This window comes from Eptesicus fuscus, chromosome 3 (genome assembly GCF_027574615.1).
Source record: "Eptesicus fuscus isolate TK198812 chromosome 3, DD_ASM_mEF_20220401, whole genome shotgun sequence".
Lineage (NCBI taxonomy): Eukaryota > Metazoa > Chordata > Mammalia > Chiroptera > Vespertilionidae > Eptesicus > Eptesicus fuscus.
In genome coordinates, this window is record NC_072475.1 from 63,784,120 (window position 1) to 63,808,728 (window position 24,609).

General features: G+C 37.9%; 1 protein-coding gene and 1 long non-coding RNA gene across 4 annotated transcripts in view; one reads left to right on the plus strand and one right to left on the minus strand.

The window, feature by feature from the left end:
- The window catches only part of LOC114233397 (uncharacterized), an 88,852-nt gene extending 74,073 nt beyond the window's left edge, over positions 1 to 14,779 (minus strand). The window contains exons 1-3 of the long non-coding RNA XR_003619545.2: positions 14,739 to 14,779; positions 3,513 to 3,598; positions 1,092 to 1,216 (exon numbers count right to left, since the gene is read on the minus strand). This is a non-coding gene — a long non-coding RNA (uncharacterized LOC114233397). The remainder of the gene's footprint in view (positions 1 to 1,091; positions 1,217 to 3,512; positions 3,599 to 14,738) is intronic.
- Positions 1 to 24,609, plus strand: part of LSAMP (limbic system associated membrane protein) — a 631,931-nt gene that overhangs the window by 539,191 nt on the left and 68,131 nt on the right. The gene's annotated exons all lie outside the window — the stretch shown is intronic.

The window sequence follows — 24,609 nt, forward strand, 5'->3', positions numbered from 1 at the left end:
CAAATGGCATGTAGGTACAATCCTACACCAGAGTGCTAATAATAACTTTCCTATTCACCTGTTGACTGTGAAACTAATAAACATATCCCATTCAACTTAACTCTTTGCAGCACCAACTCAATTTCTACTTAGCAGGATTCCCAAACTGAAGCCACTACAATGCCACCAAGAACTAGAAGTGTGATGGTGGAGACGAGGGTTAGAGAGGCAACAGTTGAAACCCATGATGATTAAATATCTAATTTTTGCAAATTTTATGAAACATCTGACCTAATTGAACATACAGCAAAAGCTTCTCCCAGGGGATTGGAAAATGGCCTTGGCAAGTGAAGGATCCTGAAACTTAAACTTGATTAAACTATTCATTATTTGTTGTTTAATAGCAGACAACCACAAAACTCAGGGGCATTCAGCCATAAGCATATTTTGCTCATGTGTCAAGGATAGCTGGCTACATGGCTCTGCTGATCTTGGCTGAGATCACTCATATGTTGTGGGGATCATCTGATCTAAGAAGGCTTTGACTGGGATCACTTGTGATGCTTCAGCCCTTCTCATGTCTCTCATTTTCCATCATATCAGCCAGGCATAGTTCATGTTAAGCTTAAGTTTATATCATGCTTATAAATATCACAATGCTCAAAGCAAGTCATATGGCTGAGTCAGAAGTAGGAGAGGCCTATAAAATTCCATAGCAGTGAGAGTGGATAAATGGAAGGAGGAAGATTGGGACCATTCCTACCACCATTCCATGAAAATTACGTATCCAGTAAATCCACCTCTGGTTCCTGGCCTTTCCTCCACACATAACTGGCAGTATTTTTAGCAATATCTTTAGGAGTAATCTAAGGTTGGGTGAGAAAAGCATGCAGAGAGCACACCGGTGGAATAATTTGTATCACAATGGAAACACCTTTTCTCATCCAAAAAGTCTTCCTTCATTTTAACTGAGCTTCTTACAAACTCTTTGCACATCAAGGCATGCCCGGAAAATGATGACATCTTTAGAGCATACTAGACAGAGCTGCTCATGATGAGGGTCAAAATGAGTGGATCCTCTGAGAGCTAAGGGGCTCAATATCTCTACACACCTGTCACATCTTTGAGACCCAGAACACAAGTTGGGAAGATCTTCATTAGAGGGCGGAGGCTTCTCAGGCATTCACCACTTAGATACTCATCCCTTTGGTGTGAGACTCTCCATAGGGAAGCACCTCTGGGGAGACAACACAAAAACCTCGTCAGTCATTTACATCTGAGTACATGTAAGGCTTAATCGCTACATGTTTTACTGAGATTTTATGTTTTTGTTGTTGTTTTGTTTTGTTTTGTTTGGGAAAAAGAAATGATAGATGTGAAAGGCTTTCACAATAAAGAGCAGGAGGTGCGCCTTGGAAAGAAACAGTGGAAAGGAAGAGAGAGGACTTAGAAAGCAAAATGCCCTCATGATTTGGGTTCAATTTATTCTACCTCTTCTACCTGTGACCACATGTTATCAGTGCCTGGAAGGTGAGACCTACCTCATCTACCTATGACCACATCTTATCATTGACTGGAAGATAAGGAGTTTCCTCATGCCAAACTACTAATGTACCCTGGAAGAGACATCCAGCCTGAACTATGAGTGCCATATTGTTTTTTACATTGTTTAGATAAAGTAGGGAAGCAAATAATTCTTTTTTTTTTTTGGATTATCAGGTAGAGTTATATGACTTTTAACTTGTAATGTCACTAATAATTTTAGCTAATTAAAGCTCTAGTACCCTCTCTACAAGTTCAGGGAATTATTTGCAAAATGTCCCAGAGAGAGCACATATTAACATTTTCTGTGTTGAGCCTGCCTATAGAGATATGGATGCTTTTGGAATTTAGGAATTCAGGTAGAATCTTACTTTAAGCAACTTGAAGAAAATCAAAATTGCTGTATTCAATCCAAGTCTCATTAAAATGGAAATTTACAGCTACAGAGTAGGAAGATATAGATGTACTGTTTATTGAGTTTTTTTTATTTGTTTACATAAAACAAGTGTTAGGTATCAACTGTGTCTGCAAACAATAACAAATGGGAGAGATGCAAAGGGGGATGCTCTTCCCAGATCTGAGGGAGCACCTAAAATTATCTCTTCCCCTGTAACTACATTTAAATGCAATATAAGATGGTCTTAATATGATTTGTATGTTTCTCACAGTGTTTTTGTAGTCATGGAGGCATGGACAAGTTTTCTACCATAGTGTGCAATGTTTAGGATTATGTCTTAGGCAATAACCAGGAAGAGATGCCTAAACAGAATTATTAGTATTATATTGTTTACGGAGAGTTCAGATATAATAAGGGAGTAAATTATTATAATAGCATTATCATATAGATTTATAGAATATTACTCTCTAAGGCCAATGCCAGTTTTCACCCTCTTCCTTCACTATCTATAGCTATTTCATTGATAACTCTAATGCCACCCCCTTCATTTTTGAGTTACATCTAATCAGGGACAAACCAGAGCTGGAAACCAGGCCTTCTGAGATTTAATTTAATGATATGTTTGTATTAGAAATATCAGATTTTTTTTTTGTACTTGGATATATGCCCAGACTATATCGCTTGACTCCCTCCAAAGTTCCAAGACCTTATCAAAATGTAAACCCAGTTTGAACACCAGAATCCAAGTTTCATTACTTACTAACACACACACACACACACACACACACACACACACACACACGCACACACACCTATCAGCGTGTAGAATTCTGAAGTTCTACCAATGCAACATATGGCATTGAGAGTATTTAGATTATACAGGCATTCAACCTCAGACTTTACACTTAATTTTAAATGAGTATTATTTTCATTAAGCAGAAGGACAGCTAACTGCATTTCAGTTTTCAATGCAAACAGTTTTATGCATCCTCATGCTTTGACTTTAATTCCAGTTTGCTGTACCTGGAGGACTCTGAGAAAACCTAACTAGAATGTCTGTACTGTTAAGAGCACTTTAGGGAGAGGAAGAACACTCAGAGTCTCAACAGAGGATGATCGTATTTTGTTGCCCTTCTTTCCCTCTGTGTTTATTCTCTTTGTGTGGTGGAGGCAGAGCTGAACCTGGAGGCATTGGTACTCAGATGGCAGAGATGGAGTGGCTCTCTCTTCTTCTGAATTCACTTTTTGCAGTCGTAGACTTAGAATAGACAAGATTTCCATTCTAAATGATATCAACAATCATATTCAGCCACATAGTTGACTTTTCCCTTTTCTGAATGAACCAACCTCTGAACAGTCTGAGACAAGGGTAGTCAAGGGGGAAGGGAGTATGGAGAACTAGAAGTCTGTTCAGCCTATGCATTCTTTTTCTGAATTTCTTAAAAGGATACCTAAAGAATCCTGAACCATGGGGCCTCGAGACCTCAGGTATTCCCCCTTGTAAAGTGAAGACCCTTGAGACATGGGAGATGTGGCTTCCCTTACTGCCCATGAAATCGTCAAGATGTGAGATTCAGTGGGAAAAGAGTATTACCTGAGAAATATCAATCAACACTTCATTCTGAGGTTTCTGAGCATGATTAAGTTCATGGAAGCCAGGTGAGGCAAACCCTAGTTCACCTGCAATTCACAAAGCAGAGTGTGATTTACCAATCTCCCTGAAGTCAACTACTCTAAATTTTTACATATTTCCCACCCACTTTCTCCTTTGTTATTTAAAACTAGAGACCCAATGCACGAAATTCATGCAAAAGTAGGCCTTCCTGTCCCAGGTTGCCAGCACCAGCTTACCTCTAGCACCCAGGACTAGAGCTTCCCACACAGCTCAGGCTTCATCCTGAAGGACATCCTGATACCAAATGCTGGCTGAATTTATAACTCATTAAAAGACATACAAGATGGCCTCAGCTTTTGCCCATGGCATTGAAAAATGCAACAGATTCTATCCCTGCTTCCAAAATCAACTGCAATTTGGAGAAATGGGTTAAATATATTTGAAATATTTATATTCATACATGAATTAATTTAATGTAATTATCCTACTTAGTGAAGAAAAACAAAAGAGCAATATTTGAGTTAAATGAAATTATTAAATGGTATTTAACTTGTTAAAACATTTTATTCATTTTATCAAAAACAGTGAAGTAGGTCTTCATAAATGCAGAACATTTTTGCTATTTATTAAACTAGAATCTATCTTTACTTTGGTTTATAGTCTAAGATAAAAATCAGCAAGCTGTTCTTGTTTCTGATGTTTGTATAAATATATGGATATAATAAAATTATACAAGTAATATCTGTAATAGAAAAGAGAAAGGCAGATCTCACATAGTCACCCCTCTAATCATAAGCATCTCTACCATAAAGTATTTAATATTAGAAAATATTAACAGCCACTTAAAAACTAATGGAACTTGCAGAAAGTTTTATAAAATAATTATTTGGGTTCTTATGAAAGCCATTTCTATTTATGTAGGTTATTACTTTGTCCCATTTTAAGGTCAAGATGATTCAAAGAAAACCTGTTGTTCTAATATCAAGAATGTATAAAAGTGCTTGTATGTTAATTATTGCTGACATGGGCATGGCATTTGTGTTAGGCCTCTGTCATGGGAGCCTGGTTTTTAAAAAATGATTCAAGTTGAGCCTGTTTGCCCAAGGGAACATTATTGCTAAACTCTGTTTACATAGGCAACAATGAAACATTTAACAATTTGAACAAAAAAGTTGACTATCTAAAGATGGTTTCCAATTTCCAAAATACACAAGAAAAGATAACACATTGTTTACCGGCAAATAGCATCCCATCCTCAGAGACAACTGCTCCATTTCACTGTGGGTCACAAGTGAAGTGGGTTTGTGGAGATGAAGCTTTAGCCTATTCAGCCAGCCCCATTTACCTGCTTTGTTTCTGACAGCCACTCAAAAGAGGATTAGAACTAGATTAGCTAGAAACACTAAAGATCAGAACTAGAAGTAGCGTAACAATTTGGTTAGGGAAAATCTAGGAACAGAATGTCACTAGTATTCCAAGCCAGAGGAAAGAAAATGCAGAATTTAGAGTTGAATTTCAGACCTTCATTTACTTGGATATAGCATCTTTCTACTCTATAACCATCTTTGCCTGTTCTAATTTCAAATGGTGCATGTTGCCATCTATCTCGCTGCTTCTCCAAGTATGGTCCAAGCACCAGTCCCAGTGGGTAAACTATTAACAGTCCATAGTGAGATAAATGTAGAAATTGAGAGTAAATGTTTAGATAAGCACACTTACCTGGTGAAGCAGCAAAAAAGTTTACAGATAACATTTTGAATAGTAGTGATGATTAGCATGTAATTTAAGAAAAACTCTGTATAGCAATAGATGTCAGAAGATTTAAATTTTAATTGGAGCCACTGTCAACTACTCATTTCACCTTTATGGTCTCAGTTACCTCAAATGTAAAATGGGGACTTAAATCTCTAAAGTCTCTTCCATAATTAACATTCTATGACTCTATGAAATATACTTCTGACTTTGAACCTACTTTTATAATTTTCACCTTAACTTCCCTTCATTTATCCTTATTAACCTCTAATATTGAAGTTGGTAGGAGATCACAAAATATCATATCATAAACAGCAAAGATCTGAATTATCAACATTTTGCTTAGTGTTTGTTCAAATAAGAGTCCCCCTTCTTTTATTTATAAGTGTTATAGGATATACTAGAGGCCCGGTGCACAAAATTCATGCACTCAGGGGGGGTCCCTCAGCCCGGCCTGTGCCCTTTCGCAGTCTGGGAGCCCTCGGGGAGCAGGCCTAACCCCTCAGTCAGACAACCTTAGCGCTGCCGCAGAGGAGGGAGAGGCTCCCGCTACCACCGCTGTGCTCGCCAACTTGTGAGCCCAGCTTCTGGCTGAGCAGTGCTCCCCCTGTGGTAGCACACTGACCACCAGGGGGAAGCTCCTGCATTGAGTGTCTGCCCCCTGGTGGTCAGTGCACATCATAGCGACTGGTTGACCGGTTGTTCCAGTTGTTCAGTCGTAACAGTCACTTAGGCTTTTATGTGTGTGTGTGTGTATATATATATATATATATATATATATATATATATACACACACACACACATATATATATATTCCATAAAAATAAGGAAGGAAGAGGCCTTCCCCCCACTATTCACATTCGATAGTAATTTCTTCATACTCTTTTAAATAGTTCCTCTTCTGAGAAATGGCAAAAGGAGAAGACTTAGAATCCGTGCTCTCAAAGGAAAAATCTCTGCCAAAGACTGAAAGAAACCTGTCCTTCTTAAAGCGATATTTGGGTGCACGGAGCCCTGTTACAGATGTGAAACTCCAAAGTTCCCCTTAATTGGGTACTTTAAGAACTCAAGTGCTCAGTTTCTAGTGTTTGGGGAACAATATGGGATGGCAGGGCAACCTTGTCTTCAAGCACTCTGGCATCCTGGTACTGCTACATATCCTGGCAACTTTCACTTGCATAATTGAGTCATCATTTGAACTTCAGCCTTGCTTTTCTAAGTTCTTTCCAATATTCTGTTTGATAAAGAGTATCTAAATGAGATAAAGGAGCATCTTGTATAATGTGACAAATTGTTGTCTCCCTCCGTAAAGTTTACCTTCTAAACTTGACCTCTGCTGATTACAGCATGGTTCCTTTATAAATCCAGGCTTGATGGTATCATGGCTATAGCTGATATAAAATCTCTCTTCTTGCCAAAACCGGTTTGGCTTAGTGGATAGAGCATCGGCCTGCGGACTCAAGGGTCCCAGGTTCGATTCCGGTCAAGGGCATGTACCTTGGTTGCGGGCACATCCCCAGTAGGGGGTGTGCAAGAGGCAGCTGATCGATGTTTCTCTCTCATCGATGTTTCTAACTCTCTATCCCTCTCTCTTCCTCTCTGTGAAAAATCAATAAAATATATTTTTTAAAAAAAATCTCTCTTCTTCAACCCACCCTTACTCTTTCCTTGGTTGCTATAGACTTGCTCCCCTCTAATCTTCTAGTCCTTGTTCCAGAACTGAAAACCATGGGATTGTAATGTATAGAAGGGAACCGAGATCATCTTGCCCAACCACATTATCTCATAATCATAATGGACCTTGGATCTCTAATCATTCCATTGTCCTTTCCACTATGCCACATTTACAACTCTTAAAATTGTTGAATAGAAGGCAGGTTCTGTTGTATATAAATCTCCCAAAAAAGAATAAAACACTAGAGAACAGGAATAGACACATGCAAATTCTGCTTTATTTTTTCAGAACACTGAGTAGGTGTTAAATTTAAGTACTTGCTGAATTGAGTTTGCATCATTCTTACAGCTTCTCCATCTCACTAGTTTTTATCCTTCTCTTCTGTAAATATCCTCAATTTTTGTATTTGGGTGATAAAGATTTTCAATTCAACCTAGCATGTTTAACATACTTTCTTTTGTATGAGTATTGTTTAGTATTTTGCACATACTAGTGTTAAATGGCTTTTTTTTTTTTAGAATTTGTCTATCTTATATATATATAGGCACACCTTTGAAGAGTGCTTTCTTACCCTTGGCATCTAAAGGAATAACTCTTTTGTTTATATTTGCTGTACTCAGAATACACTTGTGTTTCTTATAATCATTCATGCTTGTTCTTTTTTTTAATGTTGCTGATTTCTGGGTTTATCTTCTTACTGAATATATTTGTCTGTTAAGTTGCTGTCTCCTCTGTTTGAGCATTTATTTTTTCTAAGCTCAATCTTATTTTAGATACATTCTGTTCATATTTGTAAATGTGTTGGCATCCTGAACATTGTTTTCTGTTCTCTGATATTTGCAATATCTTTAAATCTAGTGGCATCTGTAACTTCTCCATAATCATTCTTGTGTACAGTAATGAATCTTATAGTACCCCACTAAAGAGATCACTGGAACTATATCTCTAGTCAGTCATAATAAATCTTTACTCGTTGAAAGGCCAATAGCATTACTTTCAGATTGAATTTGAGTCAAAATAGAATCTTTAATATCCATTTCATATTTATTGAAATTCAACTATATGAGTTGTCCTATGTTGACTTTTATTACTTGCTTATAATTCTGTCTACCATAGAGCAATCAAAAATGATGTCCACCATTTGTTCTTCTCAAGATAATATTGCTTACCTGTCATCTTCATGTTTAAGATTGTTCTCTATGAACATCTGTTCCTTTTTGAAAACTGCTTAAATCAGCCTCCAAAATCATTCTTTTTACCTATTATGAAGATTAGCTCCACTCACCCATTATTACTACATCTTTTGGATATACATAGAGCTCTCCTTTGTACTCATACCTTTGCAAAAATCAAATTCAATCACTGTGATATCCAACTATCAAGCTATCAAGTCAGTTTGTAGGGATCATATACTACTCAGAGTCGCTGGTTTGTTAATGTCCAAATTTTCTAATTACTCCATTGTCTGCTTTTAGGAGCTGTTGTTTTTGCAGAAACTTAATTATATTCTAATCACACACAGTAATTGTTTTCTTATTAAAATAAAATTTAAGAAATTAGTTAGATCCCTCAGCCATTTGGACTTATCATTAATGTCATGTCCCTCATTTATTTTTTTACTAGATTCACTCAGTTATGTTCTCCCTCCTCATAGACCTTCATGAGGTTTTTAAAATACTTCTTCTGACTTCAATCATTTGTGTCAACCATGACTCATTTGTTTTGTAGAATTCTTTTTTTTTCCACTTCCAAGTTATAATACCCTACCTTGCTTTGTGTAAATGGTGGCTTAATGATGAAAAAATAGAGAATAGCCAAGGTGACTACCCCTTACTAGATTCAGATCCAGGAACTCCACAGTACAAAGCCTCAGATGTGGGCCTGGTGCTGGTTCAGGGATCAAATCAACTACATTTGGACCTGATTTTTATTTTATTTATTTTATTTTTCTTTAATTTGAGGGAAATGTGATATTTTTAATTCAAATTCTTTATTGTTTAAAGTATTACATAGTATAATTTTCCCCCCATTGACCTCTCCCCAGCTGCTCCCAACCCCCAGCACATGCCGTTACTCTCCTACCGGCTGTGTCCATTGGTTATGCTAATATGCATGCATATAAGTCCTTTGGTTGATCTCTCACCCTCCCCTCCCCTGCCTTCCCTTGTAGGTTGGACAGTCTGTTCAATGCTTCTATGATTCTGGCTCTATTTTTGTTTATCAGTTTATGTTGTTCATTATATTCCACAAATGAGTGAGATCATGTGATATTTATCTTTCTCTGATTAGCTTATTTCACTTAGCATAATGCTCTCCAGGTCCATCTATGCTGTTGCAAATGGTAAGAGTTCCTTCTTTTTTACAGTAGCATAGTATTCTATTGGGTAGATGTACCACAGTTTTCTAATCCACTAATCTGCTGATGGGCACTTAGTTTGTTTCCAAATCTTAGCTATGGTGAATTGTGCTGCTATGAACATAGGGGTGCATACATCCTTTCTGACTGGTGTTTCTGATTCCTTGGGATATATTTCTAGAAGTGGGATTACTGGGTCAAATGGGAGTCCCATTTTTAACTTTTTGTGTTAACTCCATTCTGTTTTCCACAGTGGCTGCACCAGTCTGCATTCCCACCAGCAGTGCATGAGAGTCCTTTTTCTCCACATTCTCGCCAGCAATTGTCATTTGTTGATTTGTTGATGATAGCCATTCTGACAGGTCTGAGATGGTACCTCATTGTCGTTTTTACTTGCATCTCTCTGATGATTAGTGACTTTGAGGATGTTTTCATATGTCTCTTGGCCTTCTGTATGTCCTCTTTCATAAGGGGTCTATTTAGATCCTTTGCCCATTTTTTATTTTTTTTTATTGGATTGTTTATCTTCCTTTTGTTAAGTTGTATGAGTTCCCTGTAAATTTTGGAGATTAAACCCTTATGGGAGATAACATTGGTAAATATGTTCTCTTATGTAGTGGCCTTTCTCGTTGTTTTGTTGATGGTTTCTTTTGCTGTACAAAAGTGTTTGTTTTTTTTAATTTAATGTAGTCCCATTTGTTTGTTTTCTCTGTAGTTTCCATTGTCCTAGGAGCTGTATCAGTAAATATATTGGTATGACATATGTCTGACATTTTGTTGCCTATGGATTCTTTTAAGATTTTTATGGTTTCCCATCTTATGTTTAAGTCCTTTGTCCATTTTGAGTTTATTCTTGTGTATGGTGTAAATTGGTGGTCTAGTTTCATTTTTTTGCATGTATTTGTCCATTTTCCCAACACCATTTATTGAAGACACTGTCTTGACTCCATTGTACGCTCTTGCCTCCTTTGTCAAATATTAATTGAACATAATGGCTTGGGTTGATTTCTGGGTTCTCTGTTCTGTTCCATTGGTCTATGTGTCTGTTCTTGCGCCAGTACCAAGCAGTTTTGAGAACAGTGGCTTTGCAATATAGCTTGATATGTGGTATTGTGATCCCTCCAACTTTGTTCTTCTTTCTCAGGATAGCTGTGGCTATTCGGGGTATTTTTTTTTATTATTCCAGATAAACTTTTGGAGAGTTTGTTCTAGGTCTGTGAAATATGCTGTTAGTATTTTAATGGGGATTGTGTTGAATCTAGATTGCTTTGGGTAGTATAGACATTTTAATTATGTTAATTCTACTAATCCATGAACATGATATATTCTTCCATTTGTTTATATCTTCCTCTATCTCTTTTTTTCAATGTCCTGTAGTTTTCCAAGCACAGGTCTTTTACCTCCTTAGTTAAGTTTATTCCTAGGTATCTTAAATTTTTTATTGCAATTGTAAATGGGATTATTTTTTTTTTAGTTTCTCTTTCTGTGAGTTCATTATTGGTGTATCAAAAAGCCATAGATTTCTGGGTATTAATTTTGTATCCTGCTACATTGCCAGAGTCATTTATTAAGTCTAGTAGTTTTTTGATGGAGTCTTTAGGGTTTCCTATGTACAATATTATGTCATCTGCAAATAATGACAGTTTTACTTCTTTTTTTATCCAATTTGGATGCCTTTCATTTTTTATTCTTGTCTGGTTGCTATGGCTAGTACTTCCATTAGTATGTCAAATAGGAATGGTGAAAGTGGGCATCCCTGTCTTGTTCCTGTTCTTAGGGGAAATGGTTTTATTTTTTGCCCATTGAGTATGATGTTGGCTGTAGGTTTGTCATATAAAGCTTTTATTATGTTGTGGTATGATCCCTCTATTCCCACTTTGCTAAGAGTTTTTATTGGGAAAGGGTGTTGGATTTTGTCATATGCTTTTTCTGCATCAATTGATATGATTATGTGATTTCTGTCTCTCAATTTGTTTATGTGATGTATAACGTTTATTGATTTGTGGATATTGTATCAGCCTTGCATCTCTGGAATAAAGCCCCCTTGGTATGATCTTTCTAATGTAATGCTGGAACCGATTTGCTAGAATTTTGTTGAGGATTTTAGCATCTATGTTTATCAGGGATATTGGTCTGTAATTCTCTTTCTTTGTAGTGTCTTTATCTGGTTTTGGGATTAGGGTAATGCTGGCTTTGTAGAAAGAGCTTGGAAGTGTGCCTTTCTTTTGAATTTTTTGGAATAGTCTGAGGAGGATAGGTTTTATTTCTTCTTTGAATGTTTGGTAAAACTCTCTTGTGAAGCCATCTGGTCCAGGGCTTTTGTTTGCTGGAAGTTATTTTTTTTATTATTATTGTTTCAATTTCATCAGTAGTTATTGGCCTATTCAGGTTTTTTTATTCTTCCTGATTGAGTTTTGGAAGCTGGTATTTTTCTAGGAATATGTCCATTTTGTCTTGGATGTCCAGTTTGTTAGAGTAGAGTTGTTTGTAGAATGTTTCTATAGTCCTTTGTATGTCTGTGGGGTCTGCTGTTACTTCACCTCTTTCATTTGTGATTTTGTTGATATAGGTCTTCTCTCTTTGTTTCTTGGTGAGCCTAGCTAAAGGTTCATTAATGTTGTTTATCCTTTCAAAGAATCTGCTCTTGGTTTTATTGATCTTTTGAATTGTTTTTTTGTCTCTATGTTGCTTATTTCTACTCTGATCTTTATTTTCCTTCCTTCTGCTTACTCTGGGCTTTTCTTATTGCTTTCTTTCTAATTCTTTAAGTTGTAGGGTTAGATAATTTGTTACCATTTTTCTTGTTTTTTGAGGTAGGCCTGTAGAGCTGTGAACTTCCCTCTCAGGCCTGCTTTCACTGTGTTCCATAGATTTTGGATTGTTGTGTTTCCATTATGCATAAAATTCATGAACTTGGGGGAGGCCCTCAGCCCGGCCTGTGCCCTCTTGCAGTCCTGAAGCCCTCAGGGGATGTTTGACTAATGGCATAGGTCAGTGGTTGGCAAACTCATTAGTCAACAGAGCCAAATATCAACAGTGCAATGATTGAAATTTCTTTTGAGAGCCGAAAACCGACTTTTGCGCATGGGCCACGAAGTTTCAATCGCACTGTATGTGCGCACCCGCATGTGGTATTTTGTGGAAGAGCCACACTCAAGGGGCCAAAGAGCTGCATGTGGCTCGCGAGCCACAGTTTGCCAACCACTGGCATAGGTATACTAAGCCAGCAGTCGAACATCCTTAGTGCTGCCGTGGAGGTGGGAAAGGCTCCCGCCACTACCGCTGCGCTCACCACTGGTGAACCCAGTTTCTGTCTGAGCTGCACTCCCTCTGTGGGAGTGCACTGACCACCAGGGGACAGACGCTCCTGCATTGAGCGTCTGCCCCTTGGTGGTCAGTGCACGTCATAGCGACCAGTTGTTCTGCTGTCCAGTGGAAACTGGCTCTCTGACATCCCCCGAGGGTTCCCGGATTTTGAGATGGCACAGGCCAGGCCAAGGACCCCACCGGTGCACAATCGGGGCCAGGGAGGGTGTGGGAGGTTGGCCAGCCTGGGAGGGACCACGGGACAGCTCCAGGGCATGTTCGGCCTGTCTCACTCAGTCCTGATCAGCCAGACCCCAGCAACCTACTGGTCAGAGCATCTGTCCCCTGGTGGTCAGTGCACATCATAGCAAGTGGTTGAGTGACCTTAGCAAATCATTAGAATATTATGCTTTCATTGGTTGAACGGATAACCGGACACCTAGCATATTAGGCTTTTGTTATGTAGGATTGCCCAGTAAAGCAATACTTTCTTTATATTAATATTATATGTGGGAATTCAGATATCAAAGTAGAGTATTTTTGTGATTTTTCATTTTGTGAAAAGATTAACAATAATGGTTTTTATAGCATAGTCCCCTATGCTATTTCAAGTATGACTTTATTTAGAGACTTTATTTTTTTTCCATTTTCCTTAAGGGTATTATATGTGTACATATCTTACCATTGCCTCCCCCACCCCACTCCCATACATGCCCTCACCCCCCAGTGTTTTGCATCCATTGGTTATGCTTATATGCATGCATACAAGTCCTTCAGTTGATCTCTTATCTCCCCCACCTCTCCCTAATCTTCCCGCTGTAATTTGACAGTCTGTTTGATGCTTTACTGCCTCTACAGAGACTTTATTGCATAACTTTTTGGGAGCATGGCTCTTAAATAAAGTAAAGTATATAAGAATGTATATATTCAGAGAAATAAGAAATTGTAAAAAAGAAAATAATTTACTGGACCAGCAATTTTAAACCAGAATATGTCTGGAGAAATATAGAAAAGAAATAATCCTGAAGTACTTGCAGGAAAGGGGCAAGGTCTTATTCAGATTTTTAGCCCTATTACTTGGCACAAAGAAGGCAATTATCTTAGGTCAAGTTTTTCAGACAAGGCCTGAGGCAGTGATTTAGGGGCATATGATTTATTGAGAATTATTCCTCAGGAAAAACTTGTAAGTAGGAGAGAAGTGGGATAAGAAAGGGAAAATGGCCAAAAATAATAATGCCTCAAGGATATTCTTGCCTTGTTCTGGTCCCTGGTGAGGCCCTGGATTGTAATAAGCACTGCAGCCTTGTCCCATCTTAAGACAGAAGGACTGGGCTTTCTAAATCCTGAACCATTCTGTCATTAATTACTTGGGAGCAGCTGAGTTGTAACCCAGAAATTTCTGTGTATCTTATCTTCCATCCGCCAAAAATTCTCCAGAGGAAGCCACAGGTATAAGCCGCTAGTTCTAACAGCAGCTGGGAGAGAGGTGCACCCTCTGGAAAGGAAATCTAAACTGGATACTAAAGCATTGCCTGCAGTAATCAATAAATATTTTATTGGGTGAGTGAAAAGATGAGTATGACCCAATCTGACTCTGAACCAACTTCACGTTTTATAGGATTTGGACATTTCCCAATTGTTCTTCATGGCCATGAATCTTAACTCAGCATACGGCACATGTCCCATCTGCTTAATCACTGTCACTTTAGAACCCACATTTAAGTAGCAAGTGAATATAAACAACTACCAAGTCCATGAACACAAGCAGTTGAGAAGCAGTAAAAGAATATTTGCTCTTAATATTGGCGGGGGAAAGGCAGCCAGATTTATAAGCAGCTGGATGGGGAGACCATAAACAAGGTGAGCAGAAGACATACTAGCAGAACACATTAAAGCAAGGCCCCAGGCAATGCAGAATGCTTCAATAAACCTGGCATAAAGAATCACTGGAAATGCAGGGTAGGCAAGTGACACCCAAATATGGATTGTGCATTCAAAACAGGCCTATTGTAGGGCTTCAAATGGTAGAAGGCACAAGAGTGACAACTTAACTTACTGATGCTAGGGAAATTTTCAAGGTTGACAAAGAACAATGGTTATGTGTTAATTCTGTACCTGAGCACAGGTTTACAGCCACCGTTAGCAGCAACATCTGTGAATGCAAATGGTAAAACTATTAAAATGTTACTTATTCAAGTACAACATTAATAACTTTGGGTACAAGGATGATACAGTCTCCCTGGAAATGGCACATAAAGCACTGCGTACATTATTTTAACACACAAGATTTCAAATATTTAGGCTTCAATCTAACCATGATTTTTAAAATCCGATTTTCTAACTCATTAAAAATATTCTCCATTTGCTACTAAGTGATTCCATCAATTTTACGCATAATCGTTAGATTTTTCCAGTAATTTCGAAGTTTTGGTTAAGTAAACAGAATTTCAGTGTGGCCCTTGATTTTGTAGAGACTCTGAGTTTTTCAAGAGGAAAAGTCGGTTATCAAGTATTTATCTCTGTTAATGTCCTTTGGTGGTAAGCAACAAAAACTGACCTGACATAGGGAAAAACAGAGAGTTTACTAGAGATTTGTGGGCATAAATCATATACTTGAAGCATAAGTTGAACAGTGAGTCCTTGGTAAAGCAAAAATAAGGCAACTCTTAAGTGGGAGTTGTTTGGGGACTTTCACTGTAGCATGATGCCTAAGAAACTCCTCTCATTCCGAGACTCTCACATTTCCAGGGGAGAGTTTTATTAGTCCAACTTTAAGTTGTATTTCCCCTGGGGTCAGTCAGCCTGTCCAGAGCCTAATGCCACAGAAATGGTCACCAGAGAAATCCCTGGTAACCAGGAAGCTATCCCAGTTTACATTGGCTTCAGTATTAGAGTTTGTCTCTGGAATGTCTGTGGTCATCAGTGTGTTCAAATCCATATGAGCTTTTAAATTAGTTTTTTTTATTTATGTGTTTATTTAATGGGTCTTAATGTTTATACTTAATTAAAATTGTTTTTCAAATGTGGGATTAAATGAATTTAAATTCACAAATACCAAGCTTCTATTTTGGCTCACATTTTAAAGTCAAATTAAGTGTTTTGATGTGTGATACAGGGGTTGCCATAAAAACTTTTTAAATGAAAGAACAGGAAAGAAAGACTGTATTTGTGCCTCATATGCCATGGCTCTTAGTTTTACCCAGGCTTCCTTTTTGAAAAGCTGGCCTCTTTCTTAATGAGATGTCATTATTTCTCATCTACGTATTGGCTTAGCTAATCAGCCAATTCTCAATTGTCCAGTTCTTGCTGTCTAGTCTTAAAATTGTCACTAAAAATGTCAACCCCATGCTGAAGGAAACATGACATAGGCACCATGACATATTTGTAGAATAGATGAGTGAAGGAATGACTACATCTCCTCTTCCTACCTTCTAATGTCAGCTTTTTAAATTTATTGTTAAAAATATAAACTAGTGTATACAAGCTCTTAAGAGACATATAAAATCCAGTTTGGTTAGTAATTGTTGTGTGTGTTTTTTCTACCTAATACCAATGTAATGAGGATGGAATTTGAAGGTTTTTAAGCAGCATAAAGTTGGAGCTTTATCTTTGAGTTTCATTTACTCATTTGTGATACTCTAAGCATCCAATGAATGGCTTGGGTAATTTAAAATTGACAATTTCCATTAATTTCATTAAATGTACACATTGTGGACCTATGTGACAGGCAGCAGAAAAGGGTAGAATAGTGCATCTTCACAATAAATCTGAACCCATTTTTCTGCTTGGCTGGACTTGTACTTCTTAGATCATAAAATTTGCCCTCTGTAGGCTCAAGAAATGGTAATAATGATGCAAACTTGACTGAACTTGCAGCTCCAAAGGCATGAGAATGGTTATTTAGGGCCTATCATAAATTCACTGTCATGTAATTTTCATCAAAATTTTGAGATATGGGCACTGCAGATTTGGAGTGATGTATTCAACTTGCAGATGGTGCAAATACCAAGGCTTCGGAAGCATCAGTCTCTGCTACTCAATTTGACCCCATAATTCACCAAAACTAATTGGACTCACCAAATCCTTTTTAACTGCCACATATTTACATCCATTCCCAAGTAATTCTCATTGGTGACATGTACCATCATTGTTACTATTATTACACATCCCATTATATACTAGCATGTCCTCAAATTACCAAGCAAATCTTTTATTGGTTAACTAGAGGCCAGATGCACAAAATGCATGCAAGGGGCTCGGCCCTCGCAGCCGCGGAGGCTTGCCTCGGCCCTCGCAGCCTTGGCTTCATTCGGAAGGTCGTTTGGCTGTCTGGTCTAATTAGCATATTATACTTTTATTATTATAGATTATTATAGATGATGTCTGATGTATGTGTTCTTTTGACTCTCCCTGGTTTGTCAGTCTTTATAACCAGGACAAATATGCTTCATCATTGTGTATATTCAATACAAAATTGGATCCCATGACCCATGGTACTAGGCTTGGTTCAAAGCGTCCTCGGTCACCTTCCCCTTGCCCCTTTCATGCTGAGACACGCCACTTTTCTGAGTGGACACTCATGAAGAGTCTAACATCCTTGTGAGATTCTTTCTTCTAAGTCATGATTATCTCTCCATGACCATGTGGATGTTGAGAATCATCATTTTAGTACATCAGCATTGGCGGTCATACACCTCATATATGTGTAGTATAACAAGTGTGCTTCTAGGTAAGTTTCAGGGGAATGGAGCTCATTGGCCAGATGGTGCACATCCTATCCCATTGAGTTTGAAAGCCTGAACTGGAGTCCAAAAACACTCTGTCTCAGCACTTATCTTTGTTATTATCATTGGTTTGCTTAACTATCTCTCCAGTAGCCTGTGATATGCCTAAGAGTGGGAACCAAATTATAATTACTTTAGCAGCCCCTTCCCCAAAATAGCACAATGCCTGGTAATAGTTACTGATGGTTCAACTGACCAAAGGATTCCCTTGCTGAAATGGAATCCTCAGCCACAAAGTCACTCATTTGTGGTAGCAAAGTGAAAATAAAACTTCAGAATGGGAGAAAGGAGAAGGATGTGTTAAAAATCGTCTTCCCTCTGCTGCCAGTTGGAAAGTGATGCCTTTTATGGAACAAAACACTACACTCTGTGCTGTGTTCTTGATGAGATCTGCACATAATACTGATAAGATCTTAGCTACATTGTCATTCCTTTCTTATTTTTTGTAGACATTGCATTCATGTATAAATATGTTTGGGGGAAAAAACTACTCGTTTCGAAATGTTATGTCTGTGAATAAAATATGTACATGTATTTGAGGCTCGGTTTGACACTACAACAGTATATTTAAGATAAACTATTTATCTTCCACAAACACATTTCACTGTTTTAACACATCCATTTGTTTCTGGAAGGAAGGCAGGAGCAGGAGGGTGGGAGGCAGGGAGGGATGGAGGGTGGCAGGAAGGAGCGGGGAAACAGGAAACTCTGTGTTGTGAAATTTCAGCTTTTCTCTTGATGGCAAAATCCTAACTGGAATATGGTTTTGTTGTCCCAGATGTCAGTTCACAAATCATGAATTAAGCAGCTCAAGCCAAGTGGCACCTAGCAATAAAACTGGCATTTCTCAAAATATTGGCAGATCGAGCAAGCAACTGTTGATTTTAAATGTTTAATGAGCAATATGTTACTTATCCCGGTAATATTGTTGTGTTTGCCTAACCTTTCTCAGACTGCCTCCTTGTGCTTTATCCCTGGGAAGCTTCAAAAAAGGAAAGGGTGAGTTAGGGAGGGAAGACAGTGTGGACAGAATGAGGAAGAACTGTAAGAAGAAAGAGCTAATTAAAATTGCTCTCCTGATAACGGAGAGCCATCCATGTCTTCTCAGAATCATAACTCAGGGACTTATAGGATGTTATGGAATCCCAGCATGTTGTCTTCACATGTTTATGGTCACAGTGGAGGAAAAAAGAAGAAATAAATAAAAATAGATTGGAAGAGAGACAGGTAAAGCTGTTAGGGGATGATTGAAATGAGAAACACAGGATAACTAACGGAAGTCCTGGGTGAGATCTTAAGCATAGGATCATGATGACAGAAATGTGGGTGAAGTCAGGCTGCACACCTTTGTGATACAGGATTCTTGATCCAGAGAATGAACCTGTGGCAGGACTGCAACAGGCATCAAATCAGTGGCGCAAAGGGGTGAGACAGAAATCAATGGTAGCTTCAGATTCTGTGGCAAAAAGCACTTGGCTCCTTGGTCCCCTTGGAGTACAACACGTGCTCAGTTGTTAGCAGCACTGATAGTGTCTGGATGCACTATTGGTCAGTATAGGTATAATATCTGCTGGAGATTAAACCTTCATTGAGGTAAAGTTAACAAGCACTATACAAACGATGGGTATCATTTGTTGCCTCAGCAAACAGTTTGCTTTCTTTTTCAGAACTATTTCTTTTAGCAAAAGTGAGTGAGGAACTGAAGGCATTACTGAGTAAATTTGAAATCCTCTACTGGGGGCGAATGTATATAATTTATGCAAAAGATCTGGATCAGTGGGGGTGTCAAAGTGGAAATAACCATATGACTGATTAGCATTAAAAACTAGCCATAGAGACAAATCTCCTGAACAGACCCCTCATTATAGTTTGGAACAGAAAGGAATTCCTTGGTGCTCTAAGAACTAAAATGAAAGGGGGGGGGGGGAAAATCAGTCCCATTTGTGAAAGTTAGAGGAGGATTTGTCTTATGTAAAACAAACCATCAGCCTGATGTTATGCTACTTACGAAATTAGGGATATTGTTCTTAAACTTCAGAAGAGAAACACTGTTGTGTAACACTCATCCAGGTTCACATTTTGTAAAGTTACTTCAAAATACATGCATATTTGCACTCTTACAATGTTTGTGCTCCTGTAGAGAGGAACTGTGACATTCCTTAATGCCCTCATAAGGCCTATTTAGGTATTGAGTTCAAGAGCCCTGGGGATGATGCTAATGAGGTCCAAGCAACAAGGACGGTCTCCATAATCTAGGGAGTTTCACTTAGTCCTTCAACCATGCTCTTCAACCTGGGTAGTGACCCCTCAAATGAATATTCAATCACATCAGCAATGGCTTGTCAGGGGAAAATTATGTCAGATTCATCATTAAGAAGTCATCATTTATTGAGAACCTACTATGCGACAGGCATAGTGATATTTAGGATAATATAATTATTCTGTACCTTCTGGTAATGGGTTTCTATTTATAGAGACATGACTACAATGCAATTTTGATAACCTATCACATTTGTTAAAATGAAAGACAGCAACTTCTTATAAAACCCCTACTCTCATCTCTCACTCAATAAAGTATTTCAGCACAGAAATGAATGAGGTTATGAAAAACATCTTATTTGGAAAGTGAAGATAAAGAATACAATTGGAACAAATAAATTCAAATGATAGATTAAGGTTACTTGGCTTGCTTCCTTTGGCAGAGAGAAAAAAGATAACATCTCTTCTGAAAGAAAAACATTTGGGAGAGGATCTCTAGGATAATTTGTGATTTGTACTGAAAGTAGACAGTTTGTGTTACATTTCAATCACTAACTTCTAATCTATCTTTTTGAAGTTGTGATAAAAAATAAAAGGAGTAATATTCTCTTGGTGGGGTTTGTGAGAATTACCTGAAATAACAAAGATGTGTATAAAAAGCCTTAAATAAATGATAGCTATTTCTAGTAAAGTTTTCTGTTTCATTTGAGGAAGCTTTTCATTTTCTTTTTCTTTTTTTATTGTATGTGTTTTTAAGCACTTACTATGTTCTGTGAGCTCCTTACTTGGTAATAAAATACTTATCCTTTCCATTTCAAATTAAGTGGCTTTTTCTTAGGTGATTTTTTCCAACCTTCCTAACCAGGTGAAATCTCTCTTGCATAGGTTTTCTCTCATTCCAGATACCTTGCCTTCTTCACACTGAATAGGGTTCTAACTGAGACTTAATCAAATAAACACACACACACGTACATACACACTGGAAACAATGAGCTTCATGAAAATGAGATGGTTTTATGCACTGCTATGTGTGTTTTATTCACAAGCACACAGCACAGGGTCTTGTGTGTAGTATGCACTCAATAATATATTTAGTTGAATGTATAAATAAATGAAAGGCATAGTCTACTTGAGGAGTCAGATTTGTACCTGTGATGTCAGTGCAACCTGACCTAGAGCACCATAACTGTATGAATGCCATTATTTTAAAGTATGGGGAAGCCTAAAAGGAATGGGGGTTTGGAATAGGGATATTTCAAGCAGGAATTAAGAGGAGAAGGGCCCCTAACTGGTTTGGCTCAGTGGATAGAGCATCGACCTGCGGACTGAAGGGTCCCAGATTTGATTCCAGCCAAGGGTATGTACCTTGGTTGTGGGCACATCCCCAGTAGGGGTTGTGCAGGAGGCAGCTGAAGGATGTTTCTCTCTCATTGATGTTTCTAACTCTATGTCCCTCTCCCTTCCACTCTCTGTAAAAAATCAATACAACATATTAAAAAAAAAAAATAAGAGGAGAAGGGGGCAGGAGAAGGGGAGGTTCTGAGAAAGACTTCCAGGGGCTTTCACTTGGACTGGTACTTGAAAGTTGAGTAGAAAAAGCCCAGGCAGAGAGGAGAGATAATGTCTTTCTGGAGAAAGAGGGACAGCATGGGTTGTTTGCATTGATTTGTACACTGAAATCTAAAAGCTCCAACTCCATTATGTCAAACAAAACAAATTAATATTTTACAATATTCAGAGGCAATATCCAAGGCTTGATTGGATTTAAATACACAATAAAACTTTGGGAAAGGCCCCCAAATGGAAGACTAAACCTATAAGATGGCAGAAGCTGAATATAAAACATTTCCAAGTGTTTGGGGCTCTGATATCCTGCAAATGACTCGTACTCAGCTCTTTGAGGCCTGCACCTTCATGGGTAGTTTCCTATGTGGAAGGTTGAATCCTGGGATGGTCTGCACAGGGGACAAGGAAGGATAAGCTGAAGGCTTACCAGCAGCCTAATACAAGAGTTCTGTGAAGTGTACTTGTATGCATTTACTTACAAATATATTTGAATATATTGCCTCTTTTACTTGAATATATTGCCTCTTTTGAGCTTCATAGTCATCTTTTAAGGTCATTAAGAAAGGTATTGCAATATCTATTTTATAGATGAAGGAAGTGAATTTTGGAGATATTTACTTAATTACTTGCCCAAAGTTAATGACAAAACTCAGGTTTCCTAAATTCATTTTTAAGGTTATGTTACACTACATAATCTTGTTTATTTTATAAAACAATAAAAAAAATAAAATAAAATAATAGAAATTACCAGGGAAAATCAGGTGTCAATGTTAAAATAAATTTTCTGACTCCCTTGTAAGGACAAAGTTTTAAAATCTAATCTAATTAGCTTTTAACCTAATTATCAGTTATCTCATTTTTAATCCTTATTTTTTCATTTTATTTTCTTAATTTATCTTTACTGTTGAAAGTATTACATATGTTCTCTTTTTTTCCCCATTGACCCTCTCACCCCTCATCTACCCCTTCTATCTCAAGCAATACATCTCCCTTTAGTCTAGTACCTTTTCTTTATTTCTGAAATAGAATTTCAGCTCTAGTTTAAAAAGCATGGACTTCAGAGCTAGACCGAGCTGAATTCAAATTCTGATTCTGCCTCTTAGCTTAAAAATCTTGAAAAACTAATTCAGATTTCTGTGCCTCGCCCACATCTATTAATTGTAATGGCATATGTATGATTACATCTCATAATCTCATAATGTCATATTTTTTTAAATTAAACAAGGAAGTATGTGTGTAATTGCTTAACACATGTGCCTGGATCATAATACACTCTCAATAAATATTTATTCAGTGAACCAGTATTAGCTCCCAACTCCTTCCCTTTCTTTGTGACCTTAAGCCAGATATTTAACAACTATGAGTTTTAGTTTCCTCATCCATAAGTATAATAAAACTTATATTACCTAGCTTTTAATAAATTTAAATAAATAATGTAATTCATGTTAGAGTTCTTAGCATATAGTTATCACTCGGTAAATGCTGTGAACCTTCCTCACTCTTTTTAAAAAATATATTTTATTAACTTTTTACAGAGAGGAAGGGAGAGGGATAGAGAGTTAGAAACATCGATGAGAGAAAACATTGATCAGCTGCCTCCTGCACACCTCCTACTGGGGATGTGCCCACAACCTAGGCACATGCCCCTGACCAGAATCTAACCTGGGACCTTTCAGTCCGCAGGCCAACGCTCTATCCACTGAGCCAAACCGGTTAGGGCTCCTCACTCTTTTCTTACTTTCATTCTGTACACCTTTTAAACTTTTCTTCCATTCTTCCATCCTCAAGAATCTCAATACTGTTTTCTTTCCCACCTCCTATTATTGTCCTTAACCCTGGCTCTCATCTCTCCTCTTTTACAGACTCTACTTCCTATTTTCTCCTGCACTCCCCTCTATAGTTTCTCCTTAATCCCCAATGCCTTTCTTCTTCCCCTTGCCAACTTTTCAAGAGCTGGAATAGAAACCAGCTAGAGTGGCTGATGGAGAAAGCCCGGCCGTCCTAAGAATTTTTCAGGCACTGAAGGATAATGATATAGATATATTTGATTTTGGAGAATGGAGACAACAAAATGTATTGAACAGTAGAGAGCCTCTTGATTCCTCACCTTCTCCGTTTGTGTACACACACATACACACACACACACACACAACACACACACACATACCTACCCAAGAATTAAACATGGGATCACTTCTTCATTCATTCTTATGGAAAGTTTTATCTTCATATTTCTATTTAATTCATCTTCACTCATTTCCAATACTTCAGAAGTAACAGTATGCAAATCAACAGAAATCTTTAAGAAGAAATCAACAAAGGATATAAAAAGGGAAATGCTGAGATATAAATGACAACTAGACATAAACATTTCACTACTTTTAGAGCCAGCATTTCTTCACTATACCAGCCAGGCTGTACAATTGTTCTAAGCCACTTGTAACTCTCTTTTCTTTCCCACAAGGCCCTCTGCTGTTTGGTATAGGGATGTTTCAGAGGCCAAGTGGTGACCACTTTATGTCCCGAGGCAAAAGGATTGGCGGTGTATGCCATTTATAAGCTTTTTCTAGCTTATATAATGCAGATGCAGATGCTATGCTTGCTCTGTTCATTCACATAAATGTTTAATTCTTTCTAGAATCTTACAAAACTTTACCCCAGGAAAGTCAGGCAATAGGGCACCCTCAGGTGAGATACATAGATAAAAATGTAAGGTAGTAAGAAGTTGGAGACACATTATCTATCTATCTATCTATCTATCTATCTATCTATCTATCTACCTACCTACCATCTATCTATCTATCATTTTTCTACACACACAAACATACACACTACCTACCCATTGGTTTTCTTTGGGCGGAATTGTTCTTTGTTCACTGGAATGATTTCAATAGGGGCACCAGTCTTTTCCCCCTTTTTTATTTCTGCACTACACTGCTAATATTTTCTCCTTTCCGTGTCTCTGCATCTCCAGAGACCTGCTAGGGCCTTTGGAATCTTCGATTGTACGGCTGATTTCCCAGGGCTGCTCAGGATGATTGTTTTCTGATTCCCTGTAGCCATTTTTTCGCTGTCCCTGCTGCATAGACTTAATCTTAGTCTTGAGCCTTGACTCGGGGCAAGGAGGACAACTTGAAAGGGGGAAGGGATAAATATCTCTGTGTTTCGGGATCTATTCTAAACCATGTGGTCACTTCAGGTTGTCAGTCCCTATGAGAATGAAATGCCATTTCTTCTATGGACCATCAATTTAAAGAACTCCCAGGCAGCATAAAATGAAAAAGAGGTTTATTGTGAATTTGGAATAATAGGACTCTCTGAGGGGAAAACTTTTTCAGCTCTTAGTTTCATCATTTGAAAGCTCTGTGACTGTTTCT